Raw genomic sequence first — 27,563 nt, forward strand, 5'->3', positions numbered from 1 at the left:
CAGTAATGCCATGGTCAGTACACCAGTTACTGGTGGTTTTGGCACTGTGGGCAGGTGCCAGATCATGCTGGAAAATGAATTCCTCATCTCCATAGAGCTTTTCAGCAGACGGAAGCATGTAGTGCTCTAAAATCTCTTGGTACACAGCTGCATTTACTCTGGGCTTGATGAAACACAGTGGACCAACACCAGCAGCTGACATGGCTCCCCAAACCATCGCTGACTGTGGGAACTTCACACTGGATTTCAAGCAACTTGGATTTTGCTCCTCTCCAGCCTTTCTCCAGACTCTGGCGCCTTGACTTCCAAATGAAATACAAAACTTGCTTTCGTCTGAAAAGAGGACTTTGGACCACTGTGCAACTGTCCAGTGCTTCTTTTCCTTAGCCCAAGTCAGACGCCTCTTCCGTTGTCTTGAGTTCAGAAGTGGCTTGACCATGGGAATACGGCTATTGTAGCCCATTTCCCGGACACGTCTGTGAACAGTGACTTTTGATACCTGGACTCCAGCTTCAGTCCACTGTCTTTGAAGCTCCCCCAAATTCTGGAAGCGACTCTTCTTCACAATGCTGTTAAGGCTGCGGTCATCTCTCTTGGTTGTGCAGCGTTTCCTGCCACATTTCCCCCTTCCAACAGACTTTTTGTGGATGTGCTTTGAAACTGCACTCTGTGAACAGCTTGCTCTTTGAGAAATTTCTTTTTGTGTCTTACCCTCCTGATGGAGGGTGTCAATGACGGTCCTCTGGACAGCAGTCAGATCAGCAGTCTTCCCCATACTTGTGATTTAGTTTACTGAACCAAGCTGAGTGTTTTTCAAGGCTCAGGAAACCCTTGCAGGTGTTTCGAGTTAATTAGACGATTCAAGTGATTCGTTGAACACCCTACTAGTATACTTTTTCATGATATTCTAATATTTAGAGATAGGATATTTGAGTTTTCTTAAGCTGTATGCCATAATCAGCAATATTAAAATAATAAAAGGCTTGCAATATTTCAGTTGATTTGTAATGAATCCAGAATGTATGACATTTTTGTTTTTTTAATTGCATTACAGAAAATAAAGAACTTTATCACAATATTCTAATTTTCTGAGACATTCCTGTATGTCAGGATTAAAGAAAAATGAATCTGGTTGATTTTTTATTTCCAGGATTGAATGTTCAAACCAAGGCCTAAAACCTGGCATTTCATAACAAAGTAACTAATATATAAACCAAATGTAATATTGGATAAAATACTACACCAAATGGACAGACAGATTAAACATAAAGTCCCCTGGTTTGTCTCTAGAGTCTAACTGCCATGAGAAAAATCCAATCAATGTTCCAAAATCCGTCACTGGATGTCGCTCATTGTACCAATACGGTTTATATAATAAATAACATATTATTTTTATTTTAAAAGGGCTCGCTTTGGCAAAATCCTAATCCATATAGGCATTGCCAACCTGGTCTCACCAGAATACATGACTCCACCACGACTCCTTAATACCGCAGGACGTGGTGAAGTCACGGAGCTGCTACATTTACACGTCTGCACCACGGAAACAACCTCAATGTAAAGTGAATGAGGCTCCATTGTCGTGGTGCACACACGCATTTCTACAATGTCCCGCAGTGAGCTTTTATTCGATAAAAGTTTTTAAAATCCACTTTATAGCTTGTAGTAACTCACAGTAGGTTTCTTTTATTTTATTTGTATTCATAATAATCTGTATTTTTCGTCAGAATGTATTATAGTGCATTTTTTACAGATTTTTGTTCTCAAATACAGTGCATTGTGTGTAATACAACTGTGATTTTTTATTAAATTAGTTCGTTTTTAAGGAAAGCCAGAGCTTGAGCTGACTCAAATACATTGTTCCCTTGAGTTAACGTTATTTAAAGGCCCAGTGAAGTGCATTTTTTTGCACCAAAATGAAATGGCAGTTTCATTCCTTACATATCATTGTGCCTGTTCATGGCTAAAATAATTTTTAATAATTCATAATTAATGAATTAATGAATTATTAATTTTGCCGTCCGAGCCTAACGGAAGTTGCAGACGATAGTGGCTGTGACGTCACAAGATGTACCCAGTTGCGATTGTAAACATGGCGGAGACTCTGGAAAGTGATACTAGTGTGAGAGAAATGATTGATTTGGACAGCTTTTCGGACAGGATCGATGAGGAAAGTGATCAATCTGGTGCACTTTGAGGGCAACATTAAGAGATTTATGGATACAGCTCTCAACACTCATATGAAACATATATTTCAATAATCAAAAAACATTGGAATGATTTCTTAACCTATTTTATACAACTAATATTACATAGATGGAAATATTTGTTTACATAGATGACCAAACCCACTGAGATAACTTAGGCTAAAGTTTACCTCCCTGAGCTGACGTTATCTCTCTCAGTCCCACAGGAGAGCACTCTCCCTCTCCTTATTGTTGAAACAGCTAATCTCCGTTAGCTCCGAGCTAGCACCAGATGCTAACAACAACCCTGTAACTCTGTCAGTCTCTCTTTCTCTCTCTCTCGAATCGACCACTGGCCTTTATTTATCATGATCAATCAAATAATCTACGAAACAATGACACCAGCCAGGCTCACCTTCATCTTTTGGGAACAGAAACATCGCCACTTCGGCAGACTTGACATTACTACAGCCAGCGGCAGTGCATCGTTTCCCCTGTGTTTTTCATCCCTCTTTCTTCACTGTCGCCTCCATTGTCAGGTTTTCTCGATTGGCAATCACTTCCAGTCGACTCCGACACACTTTCCAGGAAAATACTAGCTCAAAAACGTTGAGAAATTCGACTTTGAAAAAGAGAAAAAACGAACGGTGGTGAATGTAAACAGTGCAGCGGCGTCCATCTCGTGACGTCACGCAGTAGATCGCAAGCCACGCCCACGAAGGCGAAGGTCGACTGCAGATTTCCCCGGAAAATTCAAAACTCGTCAAATTTGTTGCTATTCCAAAATTTTTTGATATGGGTTCCAATGGACAATTTTGGTCATTACTATACGTATTAGCATAACAGATCATGCACAGGTGCACACTTCACTGGGCCTTTAAAGGTCCCATGTCATGGCCATTTCCACTGATCATAATTCCATTGTTGAGGTATACTAAAATAGATTTATACTGTGCATTTTTCCAAACTCACATTTGTTTCGCATACAGCATCTCTGTAAAGTGTGTGTATTCAGCAGTATTCACTGCTCTTTGCAGCTCTTGACCCCCCCTCCCTGTGAGCCCAGTGTGCTCCGATTGTCAGCTCGGCCACTCTGTTCTGATTAGTCAACCACCAGAGAGGCTCCACCCATGTCTTCATACAGTTCAATTTGGATTGAGACAGGGAAATAATCTAAACCTCACGTGTGGCGTTTCACTGTCAAGGGGAGCCTGTATGTAATTACATTGCAAATACTGCCCCACCTCTCTATCGGCCCGTCTACACTACAGGCATCGAAAAATGCTTTCAACGCTTCGCCCATTCACTTGAATGGGGTGACGTAGAAGATTTTTAATCTTCGCCGAACTACATTGTGGAGAGCATGGCATGGCTTTGCAAGCATCACGAGCATCTATCGGCATCAAAAGTTGAACAATGTTCAACTTTTGAGGGTCGATGCTTGGCATTAGCCAATCAAATCCCGTTTATGCAAATCCCGTTTATGCAAATCCCGCCAGTGCAAGCGCAGCCAATCAAACCGCGTGCAAGCTGGGAGAGCCAGACCGCAATTCATTTCCCCATATTCCAAACGAGATATTACGGTAGCAAATCACCCGGTTCTTTACGACCAGAACTATTTACCGGGATGCAAACCGGAGGAACCAGGCATGGAGGGAGGTGGCATAGACAGTAGGTGAAACTGATAGTTTTTTCGCCTGTTTGGAGAGTTTATATCCAGTTTACTTCGTTTTAACATTGCTATTGCTTTGTATGTCGGGGGCGGGAGATTCATGTGATTGGTTGCTCGCAAAAAATCGCCAAGCTTCAGACACGCCCAGCTTCAAGATTTTTTCATGCCTGTAGTGTAGACGGGCCGTATGGGTTAGCCCTACTGTACCATAGATTACCCAACAAAAATACTCTGGAGCCGCCACTTTTTGCGGTCTACAATGACAGATAAGAGCCTGTCAGGTTGGCTGTACTCAGCATTGAATCAAAACGCACCATTGCTTTAAATCTTAATCAGTTTGTGAGGAGTTTTGCTGATCAAGATGGTAATTGCCACATTCAGCTGTAATAGGCATGCCAACTTGATGCTCTGCTCACGGATGAGCATAAAAAACTGTTAAGATGATGACCTTACATGTGTATAACATTTTTCTTCTTTGTGGGGTTCTGCCCCCAAACAACAGTTTCAAGTCCTGAGAAAGTCAAATAAGACGGTGTGTAAAACTACACTGCCCAGCCAAAAAAAAGTAACCACTTTGATTTAACTAGGCCAGTAGGTAAGGACTTTCCACTGGATGATTATATATGTATATGTTTTAGCTGAATACATGTTTTTTTAACCCTAACTGATGCAATTAGTCACTTCTTTAATGTGTTTTCTTTCTGATGTAAAGTCAAGGTTGTAACTGTTTGCAATGAAGTTGTGGGGCGCTGAACTGTTCCTTTGATTCTTTTGATATATGATATAGTAATTACTTGTCTTTCAAAATTGAAGGAGGGTGAGCAAACATCTTGAGGAACATTCATCATTAACTCCTCCAAAAAATATAGTTTATTTAACAATAACACTGAATATGTGAATCATAACACTGATTGACAGCTGATACGAGTGATATGATTGTTAATAGTATCATATTAATTTAGACAAACATCGATGAGACAGTTAATTCATGTACTTATTGCAGCAGTCTTCATATATTTGGTACCCCTGCTGGTCTAAGAGTGAAACAAACTCATTCAGTTATTGTTCAGTTAAAATTGTGCCACAATAATGTCACCTAATGTTATTGAGTTAAAATATCAATATTGTGGCTTTCCAAGTTAACATTGATTGATATGACTGCGATTAAATCAGCATATACTTCTGCCAGGGGATGCCACCCCTGAAATTCTCCTGCCACCCTCTTGCCACCCATGAATATTTTTCTAGATCCCCCCCTGTATCTAACTATCTAAATTCTCAATATTTGTCTGTCACTTTACTTCAATCTTTAAATATATATACACAGTGCAATAAGCTTCTTAGTGCAATAAAAAGCTACAGGGACGTTAATCTACGTCGGTAATATTAATTTGATTTACATTTACGGTAAAAGATTTACATCATACAGCCCATGTATAATATTTGAATTACAGCAAACATGTGCAATATCTCTATTATTACAGCTCCGTGGGCTCACTGGCAGTAAGGCGATATGAGTCCGTTCTTATTGTGCATCCATGGGTAAAGGTAAAACACATGTAGTACTGAACACGTAACATGAACTTGCCGGGCGGCGCGGTCCCGTGGGTTAGATGCACGTTCGTAATGCAGAGGGAAATAACTCTCAGAATGACGTTATTAGCACATTTTACAACTTGAGGACCGAATGTTTTTAATAAGGGCTATACAAACGTTCATACTGGGTAGTTTATTTAGTTTGAAAAAAAATATCCAACGATTTACAGACCACTCTTTCCCAATGTGAGTCAATGGGAAAAAGTGTTTCCGGGCCCAGCAACCAAACGGAAGTGTGGTACCGCCGTTTGGCCACTACGAATATTCTCATCAGATTCCGGCGCACTTCCTGGGGGCTTGGTGACGGTCGACTCCAAAGGGTTAACATCCCGATAGCAATGAATATATTAAATACTTTGACAATACATAAAAAAAATGTTATGTGCGGAAGCCGTAGCACTGTAAAAAGCACGACCAATAATTTTCACCGGCCCGGCTAAAATAATTGGATGGCCTACCTGCCTGTCAGCCTTCCATCTGTGCACACATTTATCTCGTGCCCTCATTGGTCATGTGCACGTTTGTGTGTGTTGGAGGAGGGGCTCTGTAAGGAAGTCTGAAGGAAGAGGCAGATATTTTCCGGTTGTGTACTTCAAAATTCTAGCGCACTCGAGCTGATTTCTCTAAAATGACATACCCCACCTTTATTGACATGGCATCAATCCACGTTCACGTCAGGTTTTGCCAACTAAAAGATTGTTTGGTTTGTTTGGTAGGAAAATAAACTCCATTCAGTTCAGTTTTGCTCCACATGCAGTAAACGATGGTTTAATAGACTTTGCTTTTTTTTCAACCCGTATGGCTCCAGGCTCTTTAAGGACACTGTGTGCTTTAATTTGAGGAGTGTTTCTATCGTTGTATTTCATTTTTCATAAGAATCCATGACTGAGCTCTGAGGTCCAAGCCCTTGAAATGTTGTCATGGACTACAGCTTTGAACTGGCAGATGAGAGGTTGGATTAACATATGGCCTCAGCTGCACCCAAAATGAATACTACTTCTGCAGTTACACCGTATACTTCAATATAACTCTGCTGAGGTTTAGCTGAATTTAATGTTAAACACCATCGGTCCACTCCAAGTAGGGAATGAGTCCTTACCCAAAGTGAAGGAGTTCAAGTATCTCGGGGTCTTGTTCTCGAGTGAGGGAACAATGGAGCGTGAGATGGGTCGGAGAATCGGAGCAGCGGGAGCGGTACTGCAGTCTCTTTACCGCACCGTTGTGACGAAAAGGGAGCTGAGCCAGAAGGCAAAGCTATCTGTCTACCGGGCCATTTTCGTTCCTACCCTCACCTATGGTCATGAAGGATGGGTCATGACCGAAAGAACGAGATCGCGGGTACAAGCGGCCGAGATGGGTTTTCTCCGCAGGGTGGCTGGTGTCTCCCTTAGGGATAAGGTGAGAAGTTCAGTCATCCGGGAGGGACTTGGAGTTGAACCGCTCCTCCTTCGCGTCGAAAGGAGCCAGTTGAGGTGGTTCGGGCACCTAGTTAGGATGCCACCTGGGCGCCTCCCTAGGGAGGTGTTCCAGGCACGTCCAGCTGGGAAGAGACCAAGGGGTAGACCTAGAACCAGATGGAGGGATTATATCTCTTCTCTGGCCTGGGAGCGCCTTGGGATCCCCCAGTCAGAGCTGGTTGATGTGGCCAGGGAAAAGAAAGTTTGGGGCTCTCTGCTGGAACTGCTACCTCCGCGACCCGACCACGGATAAGCGGGAGAAGATGGATGGATGGATGGATTAATGTTAAACACATTATGTTTAACTTGGGTACAGCTGAGTGCATTAATGGGGGTTCTTAATAGTAGGAAGTAAATGGACTTTGTATTTAGTTCTTAGCTTGCCAGCAGCATGCTGTGAGCAAATCAGCCAGTGGCAAGGATCAGAAAGGAAGAAAACTAAAAGGATTTAATAAATAAAAAACTTCTATGTCTTTTTCCTGAAACACGAGGTGCATGCAGGGGGTCTGGGAGAGAAACTCCCTCTGGAGGGAACTTTGGGATTTTAGTCTTTGTAGATCATTTAAATGCACAAAACCTATATAACACACTACAGGAAATGGAGAACCACAAAAAGCATAATAGAGCCTCTTTGTATATATTTTTTAGTGGGAATGCTGTTAACAGCATTCCAACTAACTGTTCTTCAACGGACAACATTTTTATTATTATTCCGCCGGGTTATTTTGGCCCTCTTCTCCTGCGGCATTGAACATCGCAGAAACTCCGTTCAAACATCAAAACGTTCAGCTCGGTCAGGAATCGATTGCTATTACTTTTCTCATGCATAACTTTCATAATTCCAGAGATAAATCCCATAATACATCACATTTTTAACATTGAAGTCAATGGAGGAAATCTTCAACTTCAACAAATCTTCATGCGACTTCAACTGCTAACTGTTCATTCATACTTTCACTCAGAAACCTCATTTTAACTTTAAAATGTTACACATCTTTCTGACATTATTCGTGTAAAACAACTTTTAAATCTGATTCTTACTTTTAAAGATATTAAACATTGTTCAGACCTTGTTTTAGAGGTTTTCTTCACATTTTAACATTAACTAGAGTGCGTGATGTCACAGCTAGAGTGGAGGACAGCTTGAAATTCGCATTCATATATATTTTTTAAACTGCCATAATTCCCAAACCCTACATTCCTGAGACATAATTTATCATGACAAACGTAGGAAAACATCTCGTAGCTTGAAAAATGACAAATAGTTAAGCAAAATATTTAAAAAAAATGCTTTTTGAGGGCATGAAGTGACAAAAACGTTCAACATTCCTCCATTAAACCCCATTGTAATTTCAGGCAGATATTTCCTCACGGTAGCAGCCGCACACCTTTAGTTAAACTGCCAAAAAGGCCACATTATTAACCCGAAACTACACAAACATTACACTTCAGATACTCAACTTCCTTGACATGCTTCACGTTTTGAAATTTCACAGATATCTGTTACGGTTCTTCCCAGTGCTTGAATTGGAATAAAAAAGGTGTCAGTACTCTAAATCAGCAACAAGTATTTGGCACAAAGTCATAGTATATCCTATAATGCTGGTGGGTTTGTCTCTTTACTGTATATTTTAGAAAGGCTCACTGTACTTAAACAAAATGACTCAGGGTGCATCTGAGATTAGAGGGGGTGCAGTGGTAAAGTGCTATTTTTATAAGTGGGGAGTGGACCTGACACCCTCTAGTCTAGGGGGGTCCGGGGGCATGCTCCCCCGGGAACTTTTTTTTTTAAATATTGAAGTTAGATGCATCAATCTGGTGCACTTTGAGAGCAAAATGAAGAGATATATGGATACCTCTCAACATCCATAATGAAACAACTGTAAACAGATTTACTTTTTCTTTATGGATATAAAAGAAAGTAAAGCTTGACTCCTACTGGCTGGTTAAATGACTCCTCGTCCCTGAGGCCACTACCAGTTTTTTGTGCCATTTTGCTGGATTTATTTGTCAATAGCATTGCTGCACAAAGTGATGGCCCTCTAGTTTAAATCTACTACCCAAAAAGAAACATATGGAGATGGGTTACTATTTAAAAAAAATAGCAAATCTATTTGGGAACAGTGGGGCCGGGCCTCAAATCCTATAGGGGGGGTCCGGGGGCATGCTCCCCCGGTAAGATTTTTTTTTAAATGTTGGACTTAAATGCATCAATCTGGTGCATTTTGAGGGTGAAATAAAGAGACTACACCCATATGAAACAAAAATGTATACATTTAAATAATCATAAAATCATAAGTAAATGGCCATAACCAATAACATACAATATCCAATATGAAAAAACATTGAAACTTGTTTATTTATTTGTTTTTGGTTCATTTATAGTTGTGAGTGTGTCTGGGCTCCTGAATCGGCCTCTCCTGTCTCCCTCCTCTCCCCCCTGCTCCTCTTTGAGGCAACAGCAAAGACTAGTTGTAGCTCTCAATAAGTTTATCTTACCTTTTTTCACCTAGTTAACATTTTGTTTGTATTATTCATGCGTATTTTACTAATCACTACCCCCTCAAATGGAAATATGTGTTTACATAAATGGTGACCGAACCGTTTGAGACCCACTGAGATAACTTAAACTACGTTAACTATCTAAAGACTCAGAGAGTAATTTACCTCACCAGAGCTGAAGTTATCACCCTCTCAGTCTGACAGCAAAGGACTCTCCATCCACCTTGTTGTTGAAACAGCTCCTGATATCCGTTAGCCCAGCTAGCTAGCACCAGATGCTAACAACAATACACGTAACCGGTGCGCGCACTTTGTCGCTCGCTCGCGCCACACATACACCAACACACACCCTCCCGAGCTTGAATGACACGCAGAGACCAATCGAGGGCATTAGTATGATCTATATGAAAGTGGCAATGTCGGCAGGCCACGTCATGTAGACAGCCAGTCACCCTCTGTGAGGCAGAGTCAGACCCACATTTGCGCTGCGTTGCGTTTACAATATACGTATATTACCGGCGGCTGAGTACCGGCATTTTACTGAGTACCGGCACCTTGCCGGTACTCAGTAAGAAGTGCCGGTACCACATGGGTAAAAATCAGAAGTGCCGGTACTGCGTACCGGTGAGTACCGGCCCAATTCAAGCACTGGTTCTTCCACAAAACGTTCACATGTAAGAGGTTCATCTCTCATTCAGAACAATGAAGCCTTTGAAGTCTAGGCAGCTGGTTAGCTCAACTCAGCGCCGTATAGACTGAGAGTTACGTCATCTCCGTTCACTCCAATGGACCACTTTTTTACAGCAATGGCGGATCGTGGAGCCTCTCAATCGTTCCCCGGAAGTTAGCGCCAAGGCTAGCAGAGCTGTAGAGTTGCAGCATAATAGACCGTTCGTGACGGACTTTTAAAGGTAAGAAGAAGTTTAAAGATTTATATTGCGGATATTATCAGTACATCTGATTCAAATTAACATGTGTATTAAAGGATGTCAGTGGATCATCCCTAAATTAGTAGATTTAGGGAACGTTTACAGATAACAGATAAAGCTAGGATTCCGGATCAAGTTAGCAACACACGTTGAACAGCCTTTTAATTGTAAATTACGTTCTCTTAATGTCATTTCGTCAACGTTGTTGAATTAGAAAAGAGGGTCTTCTAAAAGGGATTGTATGCGGGGGTGGAGGGAGTTAAATATTAGATAAATATAACTTTGGTGCGTGTAAGAGTGAGTGTTTTTAGCAGAGCCATATTGTGTCCTTGTGATTATGTTGATTATTACCTGTCTGTATAATGTTGCAGCTCAGCTGATTTTGGATTGATGGCAAAGGGAGAGGGACTTAAAGACCCAGTGAAGTGCATGTTTTTGCACCAAAATGAAATGGCAGTTTCATTCCTTACATATCATTGTGCCTGTTCATGGCTAAAATAATTTTTAATAATTATTAATAAATGCATTATTAATTTTGCCGTCTGAGCCTAACGGAAGTTGCAGACGATAGTGGCTGTGACGTCACAATATGTACCCAGTTGCGATTGTAAACATGGCGGAGACTTTGGAAAGTGATACTAGTGTGAGAGAAATGATTGATTTGGACAGCTTTTCGGACAGGATAGATGAGGAAAGTGATCAATTTGGTGCACTTTGAGGGCAACATCAAGAGATTTATGGATACAGCTCTCAACACTCATATGAAACATATATTTCAATAATCAAAAAACATTGGAAGGATTTCTTAACCTATTTTATACAACTAATATTACATAGATGGAAATATTTGTTTACATAGATGACCAAACCCACTGAGATAACTTAGGCTACAGTTTACCTCCCTGAGCTGACGTTATCTCTCTCAGTCCCACAGGAGAGCACTCTCCCTCTCCTTATTGTTGAAACAGCTAATCTCCGTTAGCTCCGAGCTAGCACCAGATGCTAACGACAACCCTGTAACTCTCTCAGTCTCTCTTTCTCTCTCTCTCGAATCGACCAGTGGCCTTTATTTATCATGATCAATCAAAGAATCTACGAAACAATGACACCAGCCAGGCTCACCTTCATCTTTTGGGAACAGAAACATCGCCACTTCGGCAGACTTGACATTACTACAGCCAGCGGCAATGCATCGTTTCCCCTGTGTTTTTCATCCCTCTTTCTTCACTGTCGCCTCCATTGTCAGGTTTTGTCGATTGGCAATCACTTCCATTCGACTCCGACACACTTTCCAGGAAAATACTAGCTCAAAAACGTTGAGAAATTCGACTTTGAAAAAGAGAAAAAATGAACGGTGGTGAATGTAAACAGTGCGGCGGCGTCCATCTCGTGAAGTCACGAAGTAGATCGCAAGCCACGCCCACGAAGGCGAAGGTCGACTGCAGATTTCCCCGGCAAATTCAAAACTCGTCAAATTCGTTGCTATTCCAACATCTTTTGATATGGGTTCCAATGGACAATTTTGGTCATTACTATACGTATTAGCATAACAGATCATGCACAGGTGCACACTTCACAGGGTCTTTAAGTGAGAGTAAAAACACAAGGTAAGTTTAATACTACTGTTTTATATAAGTAAGCATACTAAACATGTATTCTATCACTGTATTATATAAGTAATCTTGTTAGTAACCTACTGTATGGCAGGTGGAGGGGCAGTGATGTTACAGGTGGAGGAGCAAAACTGCAAGACTGCAAACTCACAAGACAGAGAAATCAAAGTTTGTTCTCCAGAGAAGAGGTTGATTTCACTTCATTTATTTCATATTTTCTAAAGATGTGGAAATGGCAGACAACTGTAACAACATGAGTAGAGAGCCACCAAGGTTTTTCAAGTCCATCTCTTACTCCATTTTGCCAACCCAAATGTCCAGGTACATGACGGGACACCTTGCTTGTTTTTGTTGTTTGCGCTCCTCTGGCTGGGTGCTGGCAGGTGGAGGGCAGTGATGTTGGCAGGTGGAAGGGCATTGATGTTACGGGTGGAGGGGCATTGATGTTAGCTGTTACACACCAGGCTCAAACTTAACACATTGCATCCTTCTTTGCAGTGTCCTTAATCCTGGAAGGGGAATCTGCAATTCCTGCAGAGTTTTGTAACCCGTTGGTCCGCACGCAAAGCGAATTTTTAAAGCCTTCTTAATTGTCTCATTGCTCCATTTCATCCCCTTTGTGGTGAGTCTGCCTAATGCCTTAAGTTGGTCTTTTTAAAACGTTTTCTTATATTTGTTGTCCCTAATTTTCATTGTTTTCTTGAGAGCTGCATTTTCCTTCCTGATTTTTCTTAGTGCAGACTTTGCTTTTTTGGTGATTCCTTCTTGGCTCTTTAATTTTCTCTTTAATTTTTTTAATAGATCAGTTTGACTGGCTGCTGGTTCCCTTGTATGCTGACTGGCTGCTGGTTCCCTCGTATGCTGACTGGCTGCTGGCTGAGTGGGTGGTGTCCACCCTCCCTGTCTCTCCTCACTAGCCATGTCCTCTCTTTCTTCACCCTCACTTTCCTTTCTCTCAGTCTCCTCATCCCTTCTTCCCTCAATCTTTGAGACTAATGTAAGTAGAAGACATGGCACTGTAGATTTTCGAACATTTAAAATATTATACCACTTAAAAATAAGAAATATGACTTTTGTTACTAAGAGTTCATACTTATTATACCTGTGTCACCTTTCACACTATAGCTGTGATCATGAGCTATGGGCTTTGTAGATACAGGTCCCGGGGTGAATCGTGGTGCAGGGGCCCTTCTCTTTTTGACCACAGGGCGATGCACGAAGATGGTGGGTATAGCCTCTGCTCTCAGCCTAGTCTTACCCTTTTTTGTCTTGACAAACTGTTCTGCATCAAAATGTGCCTGCGGAGTGACTTGAGGTTACTTCACACACAGAACAACTCAGTTTTGTCTGCCCACATACATATTCCATAGTGGTTGAATACACAGTATTAGGAAACACTTTATACTTACTGGACATGTTATACTCATTACATACTGTATATAAAATATGACCAAGAATGTGAGACAACTTTATAAAAATTCATATCACATCTGTTACTGATGCCATTTGTCATACTTTGTTAAACTCACAAATAATAAAGTTCCATAACTTCAGTTGGGAACAAAGACCACACCTTATCTCACCAAGGCAATTTCCCATCCAATAGGTGTGCTATATAGGTGTGTATAACCCTTTCTCCTGTCTGTTACTCCCTCTTTCAGCACAAGAACCAGAGGGGGATTCAATGGAGCCTGAATACCTGCATTGAGACCCTCACCCTGCACCCTGAGTCTCAGCTCTGTGTTTTTCAAGCCTTTCCCTGTTTTTTTGTATTAAACAAAACATTAAGCTTTCCCAATGGTGTGGTTTTCGTTTTGTGAAAAAGTGCAAATGCAGTGTTTGTATATAATATCCTCACATATTTTTTTGCTGTTGGTCGTGAAATTGCTCCTGCTGACTTGAGCAAGCCATTTTTTCCTCCGCTCTGTGTCAGTGGGGAAGCCGTACATTCGTACTCCTTTCTCGGAGCGATTTGAGCATCCCCAGGCAGCACAGCAAACCATGGTGGCGACTAGGAGGCAGCACAGCAAACCAGGACAACACGGAGGAAAAGGCACAGACAAACTGCATGATATGCTATTCAATGTTTATTGAATTCCATGTATTTGCAATGGATGTTCCTAAAACAACACATTTAACATCATCATCATGCTGCTGCTGCTGCTGCTGCTGCTGCTAGTCCTTTGATAGTCACCTGTCGGTCTCCTGTCCTTTCTGAAAGCCATAAAGATGACATTAGTCATTTAGATAACTTGTGTCCTCAATTACCATGGGATTACTGAAACTACCATGAATTTAAGAAAATGGTAGAAATGAATCTAATCTGAATTTTGAAGCATTCCTTTAGATCCCCTCCCTCTAAATATATCAAACATTAGAAAGTGATGCTCCTGACTACCATACAAGTTTAAGAAGATAATATTGGTTTGAAAGAATTCAAAGCTATAAATAAACAGCAACAGGCTCTTTAACCAAGGCACTGTTAGCCTAACATGTAAACTAGTTGTTCACACTAATCCTAATTATTATCACTTAATATTAGCAAATTCTATTTTATTTTTTAAAACATATTGATGTAAATACATACACATATCGATTTGTTTTATAAATATTGCAAATCAAAACCTTTATTCACTAATAATTACCAAAAATCGTAGTTCTATCTCCTGTTATCAATGCATTCACATTGCCTGCCATGAACTTCCGGGGAACGATCCTCGTCTGCATGAACCACGTGACGATAACCGTTTTTGGATTTCCACTGTCGTAACTCTTCTATCTATACGGCGCTGGCTCAACTATAAAAACCTGTGCAATGGAACACGATGATTTCATCACTCCAACTGACATGCTCAGAGCAGCAGACTTCAGATAACAGTGTGCAAACAGTCCAGCCGTGAAGACATATACGGGACAGTTTTGAGATTTCTTCAAATGCCGTTGCCATGGCAACACAATGCTCGCCTTGAAACACGGTTTTCTCATAACTTCAGTGAAAATACTCCAAACAGCCCAGGACTTCACAGGTTTGGTAACGATGCAGCCATCAACGCATCTAAGCGTAGTATGGGGTGTCATCAAATGCCGTTGCCATGGCGACAGCCCACTCGCCATGAAACACGATGTCCCTTTAACTCCTATGAAAATTGTCAAAAAGTGCTATAACTTCACATGTGTGCTAACAGTCCAGCCGTGAAGACATCTACGAGACCGTTTTCAGATTTCTTCAAATGCCGTTGCCATGGCGACAGACCACTCTCCATGAAAAACGATGTCGCTGTAAGTCCAATCGACAAGGTCCAATCGTCCCCCAATGTTCACTTGTATATCACCGGTCCATGTTTCAACAGCTCCACGACAAATCTGAGATCTCACCATATGCCGTTTCCATGGAAACGCATCTCTCGCCATAAAACATGATGTCGCTATAACTCCTATGAAAATGTTCAAAAAGTGCTCAAACTTCACATGTGTAGCCTACTAACAGTCCAGCCGTGAAGACATCTACGTGACAGTTTTGAGATTTCTTCAAATGCTGCTGCCATGGCAACACAATGCTCGCCTTGAAACATGGTTTTCAAAAAACTTCAGTGAAAATACTCCAAACAGCCCAAAACTTCACAGGTTTGGTAACGATGCAGCCGTCAACGCATCTAAGCGTATTATGGGGTGTCGTCAAATGCCGTTGCCATGGCGACAGATCATTCGGCATCAAGTTGGTTCAGAAGTTGGCAGTTCAAATATTCTGCTGCTTTTCCAAGCCTTTTTACTTTCTTTTCTTCTCTCATCACACATTCAAGCTCCCTGTGTTCATGTATCATTTCAATCTAAATTCTTCACTTTCTTCTTACACATTACATTTCAGCATATCAGTTCAGCGTCAGCTTTTAAGCATAAAGCATTCCCACTAGCAATTTCTTCAGGAATTGCATTCTCTAGTTGTATATATTATTATATATATTGTTTAGTTTAAACTGTTTATGAATCGTGATCAATCAAAACATGTTGAAAAAGTGTTATGAAATGAAAAACATGTGTGTTATCTTTACATGTAAATGAGACACAAGAAAGCTAAATCAACCATTGATTTTTACAGAAATTCCATGGAAAATCGATAAATTATTCCTACTATTAGTACATAATTTGTGTATTCTGTTGATGTTAGACAAGCAACATGTTTTTCTATCACATCATTTTCAGTGTTTCTGGAGTTTCTTGAACCTTGTACTTTTAAATCTATAACCCTTTAGGTTTACTCCTTAGTTATCTTCCCAATTATATATAGCATTATTTCTGTTACCCACCGAAAGGGAATTTTCATAAATTTCTTGTAAATAATCTTCTGTCAGATTTAACCTGTGAGGATATGTGTTTTATTAGTTGTTTAAATAAAAACTTCTTTCGTTGGACCAATCACTTAACATTTTCAGCCAAAGATATGATTTCAAAAGAATAGTTATTGTTGTTATGAGAGGCCAGCGTTTGCACACAATTGTTGTAACTGCTATATATAACAGATATTATGGATTATTATCATTTACAATAGAGTGTTGCAGTGATGATGTATTTTTGCAATTGGCAGAAATAGGAAGATAACGTAATTCTAAACAAACAACATCATGGTTGCTTGGCTGCGCAACACCACCACTAAGCTAAAGTTGGACTCCTGTCAGGAAGATGACGTTCTGTAGTTTTAGTTAGTCATTTGTTAGAAAGTTTTTAATCACACATAGAAGCTTGTGACATCTAGAGCCCCACTCTAGATGATATTGACTTATTTTATGTTGTGGAACAAAATCTCTTCAGCTTGTGTCAACCACAGACCTTATTTCAGGCTTCTAACCAAAAACAAGGGATGTCAAGGGAACCATAAGTGGTGTAATGTTAAGTATTTTCCGGGTCCTGGACTCATCACTGCACCACTCCCTAATGAAGGGAACACCAGAGGGAACAGCAACAAAAACTAATAAGGACTGTCAGAGTAACAGAGATCTGAAAATAATAATTGGACTCAACGTTGTTGTGAAGGCGGGAATTTCTTTAAATGGGAAATATGATGCAACCACGCTAAAAGCATGAGTGTCTAGAACCATGTCGTAATGATAAGAGTTTTGTGAAGGTTATATCTTTATGACAGTTTAAACTTTGGAAAACAGTTTTAGTTGACTCATATCTCCTCTGATCAGTTGACGTCTTGAAGAAAACCTTGTGTGGACCTCTGAGTCTCAAGTGTTTAAGGGGATCTGTGGCCTGTCTTTATTAGATTGTTTTTTGTTCACACCTGAATAGAGTCTGAAAACAAATTCCAGTGCCACAGTATTCCACAGGGAGCAGGACAAAACAAGTTATTAAGTGTGTTCTGTGAACTGTGAATGACACCTTTTACCTGGAGGAGTCAAGTGCATAGTTATAAAACGATATACAATAACTCCGGTTTATGTTTTGCAAGTAAATGAAACATCTAAAGTTATGGCTATTTTTTCTTTGGTCATTATGCAGCTGTGATTGTTGAAAAGATGAAGCACTTAGAATAGAGTGTCTTGTGTTGTTTGAAGAAAGGATGTGATGTGCCTGCAGGTGTCAGGGTTGGGGAAAAATAGGACCCAAATGCAGATTGGGGAGGGAAGCAGGTTTCAAAATGAAACAAAAGGCGAGCTTTATTTACAAAAGCTGAAAAAACAAGAATCAATGAACAGGTACTGGAGCACGAGGTAGCATCCAAACAAAAGGTGACTGTGACCAACATGAAGGGAGACATGAACGACAAATAATGAACCAACACTGAACACAGGAAGAGACAAGACTAAATACAGGGAGGGGTAATCACGAGACGAGAAACAGCCGGGCAGGGAAGGAGAAACACAAGGGCAACAGGTGAACACAATCAGACACACCAGGGAAACTAAAGACAGGGAGGAAGACAAGACACAGGGAGAACAGAATTTCAAAATAAAACCATGACAAGACAGACCAAACTAAAACCGTGACATAAAACTAAGATCGTGACAGCAGGATATTCAAAGGTTAAGATTTCAAACTTTTCTCTGAATTTGAATACAAATGTGAGCGCACCTTTAGTATTTCTCACACTTCTTTCGTCTAGTCCAGGGGTGTCAAACTCAATTTCATCGCGGGCCAGATTCGCATAAAGGTTGCACTCAAAGGGCCGGTTGTAACTATATAAATATACATATATAAATTAGGGCTGTCAAACGATTACAATTTTTTTATCAGATTAATCACAGCTTAAAAATTAATTAATCATGATTAATCATCATTCGAACTATGTCCAAAATATGCCATTCCTTTATGTATATTGTTGTTGGAATGGAAAGATAAATGAAAGAAGGCGGATATATATCCATTTCACATAGCCTACAGTATGTATGTTTATTATAACATTGTTCTGTGTGTCAAAATGAAAGACAGCCCACACACCTATCAATCATCAAACCTTGGGGTCTTATTTCATTATGTGTTGGTTTCTATCAACGCGTAATGTTGTATCGATGTATAGAGATTTACTACAGCAAAAGTATTCTCCGCCGGGACTTCCTGCAACAACACCACGCCGTTATCGTGATTCTGATTGGCCAGAAGACATTATCAAAGTTGTTCTATTGAGAAGACGATCACTACGTGACAAAAGTTTTCAAAAACGTTTCTAGTCTTCAGTATTTCCAGACAAGTGGCTACTGAAATCAATCTTACGGCCCGTCCACACAGCGGCGTGCGTTGACGCTTCAGCATTCACTTTGAATGGGGTGACGTCACTTTTTGCCGAACTGCATTTTGGGAAGTGATGCGACGCGTTGCTGGCGTTGCTCGCTTCAAAAGTTGAGCAATGTTCAACTTTTGGCGCCTCGGCAGAAGCGTCAGCCAATGAAATCCCGTTTATGCAAATCTGCCAGAACAAGCGCTAGCCAATCAAACCGCGTGTATGTAGGGAGAGAGGTCATGGGAGGTCATTTCCTCATATTCCCAAAAATTGAGGAAAAATTCATTATAGCGGTAGTGAATCACCCGGTGCTGTATGATCAGTCTCTGTTCATCTACCGATATACAAACCGGAGGAGCCAGGCATGGAGGGAGGTGGTAGAGACAGTGGGTGAAACTGGTAGGTTTTCGCCTGTTTGGGGATTTTATATCCAGTTTACTTCGTTTTAACATTGCTATTGCTTTGTATGTCGGAGCGGGAGATTCATGTGATTGGTTGTTGGTCGCGTTGCTCGCAAAAAATCCCCAAGCTTCAGATACGCCCACCGCCAAGGGTCAACGCACGTCGCTGTGTGGACGTGCAATTTACTCCGCGCGAGTTGGCGGACTTTATTTTGCTTACTTAAACATCATTTTTCCAAGTGGGGCTAAGCCATTTCTTGGTATGGCTGTAGCCTACCCCAGCCATACCCTGGCGCTGCCACTGGTGGGATGTATGGGGCGGGCCATTCTGCGCATGGGTTAAATGCGTTAAATATTTGAACGCAATTAATAAAAAAAAAATATTACCGCCGTTAACACGATAATTATGACAGCATTAATAAATATATAATATATATATACAATAATGCATTATATTACCTAATTGCCTCTGTATTGGATTGTTATATCGGATAGGGTATAACTTAATAATTAACTACATCTGAAAGCGGAAGTCTCGGGCAAATAATTGCAAGTCTCTTCAGTGCACATGTCACAAAACGAGATGCATTGTGGGACATGTAGTTTATGGGCAACCTGCAACTGTAAAGTGGCATGTAACCGTATAATAACCGTATTATATTCTTTGCAAGCTCTTGCAGGGCCACATAAAATGAAGTCGCGGGCCAGATTTTGAGTTTGAGATCCCTGGTCTAGTCTAATGAAGATGGTGTGAAGAATAAAATAAATTAGGCCCATCACAAAAAAAAGACAACTTCAGGCTTAAACAAAATGTCAACTTTAAGCTTTCATATCTACTCATTGTCCTTTCCCTGCTTTTCCGATCATGATTTATTTCCTTTCTGTCATACCCACTATTTTCTATTGCCTTCCATCTTTTTATGCCTTTGCATCAGTGACAGGCATAATGTTTTTTTTTTTATGCAATATCTCAGAAACACCAGGAGGAAATGTCTGGCTCCAATTGGACTTAAGGATGTACTGATTTAATGTTGGTGGACAGAGGTCAAGGGCACTTTGTGTTCATCCTATTCTCATGAATCCGTTTTTTCCCCAAAAAGTTATTGAGGGAAAGTCTTAAAAACGTCCAATTTCTTGGTTTATTTCTTTATTTGATGTATTGCTTTGGAACAGAAGGGGAGAAAGTGACCATATTTCACATTTGGTCATATACTGAACTCTTGACACCAATCTTTGTTTTCTCCAGGGTCTTCACAATCTGTACAGCAAACATCCTCCTCCATCTTTAGACCTTCGGGGGGAACAACTCCCAGGCAAATCTGCCATGGCTTGATATAAAGAGGGGCAGAATAGTTATTGAAAATAGCTTTGAATTTGTCCCTTGTTCCCTTATTCACCGCAGCCTCCCCACTGTCCAGGGTCATCACTATCCAGCTGGCCTCACTTAGCAGCCTTTTGAGACTGCCGACCTTAAAAACCTTGCTGCCAGATTTGGGGTGTTGGGCATTTTTTGGTTTCTGCCTCTTTGAATAGAACCCAATTAACAAACTATCAAACTGCACTCAGACCATTGATGTAGTATTAACAAGCTGATCTTATACTTGACATTTTGGTGGAGGTCACACTGGCGCTACAGTGACTATCTACAGCAGGGGTGGGGAACCTCCGGCCTCCGGGCCGTATAGGGCCCGTGAGACCATTTGGTACGGCCCTCGAGGTAATTTATAAACACACGCAAAAAAGAAAAAAATTCAAGAAATCTAGACCGCAAAATAATTAAACAAGCTTGTTTTTCCTGGCCAAGGTCAGGGTCCTTGAACACAACACGAGCCTAACGTGTCATCACGTGGTATATGTCTCGTCTGACTGGAGTGTAGTTCTAACGGAGAGCACCAGAACGCGGCTCCGGGCCGGGACTTCACAAATTGCAATACCCATAAGGAGCTGTACACATGCCGCAGTTTTTGCGTGGCTGTGTCTTTAGTTGAAAGCCCAGTGGCAATCTGTTCATCTGTCATACTCATACAGTCAATAACGTTGTTGTTATTAGCATCTGGTTAGCTAGCTATGCTAACGAATATAAGAAGCTTTTTCTCCAACCAGTGAGGTAAAGGCACATCTTTATATGATCATTATAGTTATAGAAAAATAAGAGAATAAAGTAAACAGGTATACAATATATATGACAGTAAAAAAAAGTTGTTATTAATAAACAAGAATACAGTTTGTAAAAGTGATTTGTAAAATAAATATCTGGATTAAGAGGTTGCTGTTGCTTTTTCTTTGCACAGCATGAAAGAAACGCAAAATGAATGGGCTGTGATTTGAGTTTTTTAAGCAGACGTTGAGTTCAATCATTTGTACGGCCCTCGAAGGATGTTGTAAAAATTGAAATGGCCCTTGAGAGGAAAAAGGTTCCCCACCCCTGATCTACAGCGATAGTGTTATTACAAGTCAAGACAAACCGGGGATAGTCAGTTCGCAATTTAATTTCAATAGAGATCAATACAACATAATAAAATGCATTTTGACATAACATCAACGATGTAACATTTTCAATTATTTTGATAATGTGAGCTTATTCCAAGGTCCCCACCGGCGGGGACCCTGTTTTTCTTTTCAGGACACTGTGTCACAGGGGATCTTAATATTTAAGAAACTATTAATGTGTTATACCAGATTAACGGAAATAATCTCAGCTAACTGACGATATAAACCATTTTTACCAAAACAAAACACAAGTCTCATAAGAAGCATCTAAATGACCCCTTAGCGAAAAATGCTAACGGACATTGGCACAGAACTAAAGATAAAAGTACCCTTATTACTTATCGTAGATGCACATACAAGATCTCCGATTAAAACTGAGGTTTCACAGATTATTTAGGTATATAGTATCATCACTGAGTGATCCGAACTTGCGACAGGGGAAGCAAAGACAGACATCACAACACGTACCTTTACGTAGCTTCTAGGGAGATCGTCTCACCGTAGCTGTTAATCTGATCAAAAGACGTGTTCAATGGCATTAAAACAAGAAAAAACGCAGCTGAATCGGTTAATCCATAGGTTGATAAAGTTCCTGGGCAATAATTGGAATTATTTATAATCCATAATTCCATTTTTATGTAAAAATCGCAGAGCAAAAGTTAGCTGCTAATGGTAGCCACCAGAGTGGCTGCTGCTTCCGGTCTTGGCTATGCGGCAGTATAATACACACACATGACCAAATAAGGACTCTGTGGGAGTTCGCCTCGATTCCATTGGCTCCGACGGTTAGAAAGAGATGTCCCATGTCAAAATCCAGCACGGGGAGCCAGAGATATGAAAAATCCACCCAAATGGCCCCAGAAGAGGTTTGTTTTTGCTAAATCTGTCTAAAAATGTCAAATATCACTTGTTTTGCGTCAACACACGGCATCTATTGCACGTCTGTCCGTCCTGGGAGAGGGATCCCTCCTCTGTTGCTCTCCCTGAGGTTTCTCCCATTTTTCCCTTTAAACTGTGGGTTTTCTCTGGAAGTTTTTCCTTGTACGGTGTGAGGGTCTAAGGACAGAGGGTGTCGTATTGTCATACTGATAGTCTGCACTTCATTTCAGACTCCAGCTTACAGCTTCCTGCCTACGACCTGCCTAAGACCAGTATAGAGAGCCGCAGTGACGCGTCGTAAAACCCGGAAGTAAACTTCTTCCGGTTCCTTCTTGAAAAACCAATGCAAATTCTCCATAGGATTTTGGAAAATAACTCGAAATAAGGTCTGTGGTTGACACACATTTAAGAGAGGGATCACGTTTTGTTCAGCCGGATAATCTCCACATGTCAACCCTACTTTTATAATTTCTGAATCATAAATCTAGTCGCCAAAAGCGAAATGCTAACGTTATGCTATAAACGAACTACAAGCCAGTACAGCAGCAGGGTCGCACGACTTCAACGTCACGCCAACTTAAGATCGTTTCAACTGACTTGCACTGAAACTGCACTTTGAACACTTTAAATTAAATATATTAACATTTTAAACTGTATACCCCGGTTATCAAGGCCCTTTTTTGTTTTGTTTAATGTATACCACGTTTATCTTGGCCCTTTTTGTTTTGTTTTATGTATACATGTCACACTGTGGGAAACGATATTTCGATATTTCTGGATGTATAACACATGTAGAATTTTTGACAATAAAGCTGAATTTGACTTTCGCGTGCTTGCATATTTTAACAAAGCTTTTCATTTTAGCCACACTGAATTTAACTAGAAGTCATGGCTGTGTCAATTACCAGTCTGATATCGTTTTACAAAGATGACAAGAGTGTAGACAGAGGAGAAAACCACTATAAGTCAGGACACGTAACAGTGCAGCCTAGATGAAGGTGTGCTTACCGGTGTTGTCAGGGCTAGCACGAGGGACAAGGTTTATAGTGTCGGTGAGTAGTGATAGCAAGAGTACCGTTAACCTAGAGTTAATTTATTCACATTAATTCCCATCAACAAATCAATTGTATGTGTCACATGAAATCTTTATTAGGCAAGGCAAGGCAAGTTTATTTATATAGCACTTTTCAACACAAGGCAATTGAAAGTGCTTTACAAAAAATGAAAGACATTAAGAAAATGGCATTTAAAATCAGTCATTAAAAAGAAAAGCTAATAAAATAAACATTAAAAGAAAAAATACATGGATAAAAGTTACAGTGCAGTCTAAGATGTGAATAGTTCAATTAAAAGCAGCGACAAAAAGAAAAGTCTTCAGCCTGGATTTAAAAGTAGTAAGAGTTGCAGCGGACCCGCAGGTTTCTGGGAGTTTGTTCCAGATATTTGGAGCATAATAACTAAACGCTGCTTTACCATGTTTAGTTCTGACTCTGGGGACAGAAAGCTGACCAGTCCCTGAAGACCTGAGAGATCTGGATGGTTCATCCTAGCAGGAGGTCAGAAATGCATTTTGGTCCTAAACCATTCAGTGCTTTATAAACAGCAGCAGTATTTTTGAAATCTATTCTTTGACACACAGGAAGCCAGTGTAAAGACTTCAGAACTGGAGCGATGTGATCCACTTTCTTAGTGTTAGTTAGGACTCGAGCAGCGGTGTTCTGAATCAGCTGCAGCTTTCTAATAGATTTTTTAGTGAGACCTGTGAAGACACCATTGCAGTAGTCCAGTCTACTGAAGATAAAAGCATGGACATATTTTTCCAAATCCTGCTGTGACATTAGTCTTTTAATCCTAGATATGTTCTTTAGGTGATAGTAAGCTGATTTAGTAACTGTTTTAATGTGACTGTTGAAACCAATAACTAATTTAACCCTGCTGACAAGAGAGCCCACCTCCGAAGATCGTGACTGGCTGAGGGACAGACTCGGGGGCAGGTTTTCAGGAATTTCTTGGCTTCTCTCCCCCGAGCCAGAAGAGGAACACTACAGCTTGGAAACACTTACTGTTCCTGAAATTATCAAATCTGTTGAGCATCAGGGACCTGAGGCAATTGTGGCAAGCATGGCATTGTCTGAAGAGCAACAGAGGGCAATTCAGGTGGCTACCACTGGTCAGCGAACCAACCCAAACTGGCATTTGTTCAGGAAAGGAAGGTTGACTGCCAGCAACTTTGGAGCTGTCCTGAGGTCAAAGTGTGTGACTGCTTCCCTTATTGCCAGGGTGATAGGGCAACAACAGGCCCTTGATGGTGTTTTGTCTGTACAGTGGGGGACTATGAATGAATGTGAGGGCGTCAGGGCATTCACCACTGCAACCCAGATGCAGGTCCATGAGTCAGATTTGTGGCTCTCCCTATCAGGAATGTTGGGGGCATCTCCAGATGGTCTGGTAGGGTCTTCCGCTGTGCTGGAGGTAAAGTGTCCCTACGGAGCCAGGGAAATGACAATTAGTGAAGCATTGCAAATCAAGGGCTTCTGTGTCAGTAAGGAAGGAGAAACATTCAGCCTGCGTGAGGAACATCCTTACTGGCACCAAGTGCAAGGTCAGCTTCATCTCACTGCAAGGAAGAAGAAATAAAAAAATTGTGAATTGTTTTTAATTTACATTTACTCGCCTTTGCAATGTTGTGGTTGTTAGAGTGTTAGGTTTCCTGTCAGCTCGTCTGTTGGGAAGATATAAAATATTAGTTTCATGGAAGTCACACCGTCACATATACTGTAAGAGCATTAAGACATACAGTACATAGGCTAAAACAAAACATCTAAAGATATAACCTTGCACTTTGATAAGCCTGGTATACCCCTGGTATGAGGAGCTCTGTGGCTGAATGGCCAGCGATTAGGTGCGGCGCATTTATCATAGTGATCAGAGCTAACTGCCTACCGTCAGATTTCATTTAAAAAACAGATCTGATTTTAAGACTATTTCTGCGCTCATAAAGAATGATAAGAATAAATACAATGCGTATTGAACTAGTTTCATTAATTAGTGAGTTTATTTAACACTAGAACCACCAATCGGGTAAATTTGTGTGATGTGTGTTGTGTGTGTGCAATGTAACTTTTTTTCAATAAAATATTAAAGTCTCCCAGTCCATGACTTTTCCTGAAAGTGTGTTATGTAGCACCCTATGTTGTTAAAAATTGCATTCTAATAGCGGGATTTGACAGGTTTAGGTAGGCCTATACAAATACCTCTGGCGGTTCTAGTGTTAAGGTAATTAGGTACAGTAGAAGCCCTTTTTTATCAGTAACGAATTTAGCAGTTGAACATAAAAGTCAACTAACTGAGGGTCACTTGCAATGACAGTGTTGTGTCTACTGTAAGCTTGTCACTCAGAGTAGCCTACAGTTAATTTAGCTGCTGGAGAAGAAAGATCAGGGGGGAGGGGGGGAGAGAGCTATGGTTGATGGGCCATTAGTTGTGTAAATACACAGCTGAGAGCTGCCGTTTCATTCAGACTGTTTAAAAAACGATAACAACGGACTATTTTTCAAGATCAGGATCCCTCCGCTACGCTTTGGGATCCTGATCTGCCGACGAGGCACGTTAATAACGTTTTAATGAAGTTGAATACGGTATATTCATATTTGTCAGGGATTTCATGTCATTTCATGTAGATCTGCAATACAAATATTTTTGGGGAATGGGGGGGTCTGGGACCCGGAGTAATCTGCGGCCGTGAGCTGTTATGTGCCATCATGACACGCATGGTGTTCTTTTTCTATATATTATAATGAAGTGCGAGCTGTGTGCTCGAGTCTTCCTGCCTGTCGTCTCTGCTCATGGATGTATAATAAGGCGCTGCTGCTCCAAGATGATGGTCTAGCTTCAGCAGCTACATTACCTACGGGTGCGTTCGTTAATATTAACTGTGCGTCCGGAGTCACTGTGGCACAGACTGGACCGCTGGTGAACAGCTGTTAGAACGGGCTGTTCAGGTGTTCAGAGCAGAGCACCCTGTCGGAGCGGCAGAGCGTGATGTGAACTGAAAAGTTTTTCTGTGGCAATATTATTTAAGGAATCGTTGAGCTAGCTAGCGAGCATACAATGTCACTATCTGCTAACGTTAGCTTTAGCCTTCTATTTCTAATAGTTGTTTTCATAGGCTATAAACAGAGGTGGTATAAGTATATATATATATATAGGCTATATATATATATATATATATATATATATATATATATATATATATATATATATTGTACTTGAGTAAAAGTAGAAGCACTCAGATCTTGTTCTAGAATAAAAGTAGAAGTACTCAGATCTTGTACTTGAGTAAAAGTAGAAGCACTCAGGTCTTGTACTTGAGTAAAAGTAGAAGCACGCAGATCTTGTTCTAGAATAAAAGTAGAAGTACTCAGATCTTGTACTTGAGTAAAAGTAGAAGCACTCAGGTCTTGTACTTGAGTAAAAGTAGAAGCACGCAGATCTTGTAGAGTAAAAGTAGAAGTACTCAGATCTTGTTCTTGATTAAAAGTAGAAGTACTCAGGTCTTGTACTTGAGTAAAAGTAGAAGTACCAGAGTGTAGGAATACTCTGTTACAGTAAAAGTCCTGCATTCAAAATGTTCCTCAAGTGAAAGTAGAAAAGTATTATCATCAAAATATAGTGAAAGTAGCGACAGTAAAAGTAGTCATTGTGCAGATTGGTCCATTTCAGAATAATAGATATGATATGTTTTATAATGATGGATCATGAAAGTGTTCTCAAAGCTGGTAAAGGTGCAGCTAGTTTGAATGACTTTGTATACTGCAGGGTAGCTTGTGGATTTACTCCAGGTGGAACTAAAGTCTGATTTAACACTTGATTATATTTCACATCAGTCATCCGCATCTGTAAAGTAACTAAAGGTATTAAATACATGTAGGGGAGTAGAAGTACACCATGTACCTCTGAACTGTAGTGGGGTAGAAGAACAAAGTAGCAAAACATTGAAATACTTAAATAAAGTACAAGTATCTCAAAATTGTGCCCAAGTATAGTACTTGTTGAGTTTATGAACTTAGTTACTTTACACCATGTGGCTATAAAGATAGAAAGACTAAACCTTGCACAGA

General features: G+C 40.6%; 3 long non-coding RNA genes across 6 annotated transcripts in view; 1 reads left to right on the plus strand and 2 right to left on the minus strand.

Annotated features, from left to right (window-relative positions):
• Positions 1-27,563, minus strand: part of LOC307044809 — a 449,985-nt gene that overhangs the window by 400,781 nt on the left and 21,641 nt on the right. The gene's annotated exons all lie outside the window — the stretch shown is intronic.
• LOC307042319 lies at positions 10,191-13,748 on the plus strand. 4 transcript variants are annotated; one of them, XR_013809074.1, is made up of 3 exons: positions 10,191-10,324; positions 12,454-13,179; positions 13,617-13,748. It is a non-coding gene; the product is annotated as an uncharacterized lncRNA (long non-coding RNA). The 4 variants fall into 4 exon arrangements; XR_013809075.1 differs by lacking the exon at positions 10,191-10,324 and adding an exon at positions 12,011-12,143; XR_013809076.1 differs by lacking the exon at positions 10,191-10,324 and adding an exon at positions 12,018-12,123.
• On the minus strand, positions 14,025-14,709 carry LOC307042320. The gene is made up of 2 exons (XR_013809078.1): positions 14,601-14,709; positions 14,025-14,169 (listed from the first exon to the last, which is right to left on the minus strand). It is a non-coding gene; the product is annotated as an uncharacterized lncRNA (long non-coding RNA).

Source organism: Notothenia rossii, assembly GCF_949606895.1.
Source record: "Notothenia rossii genome assembly, chromosome: 6".
NCBI classification, from domain to species: Eukaryota; Metazoa; Chordata; class Actinopteri; order Perciformes; family Nototheniidae; genus Notothenia; species Notothenia rossii.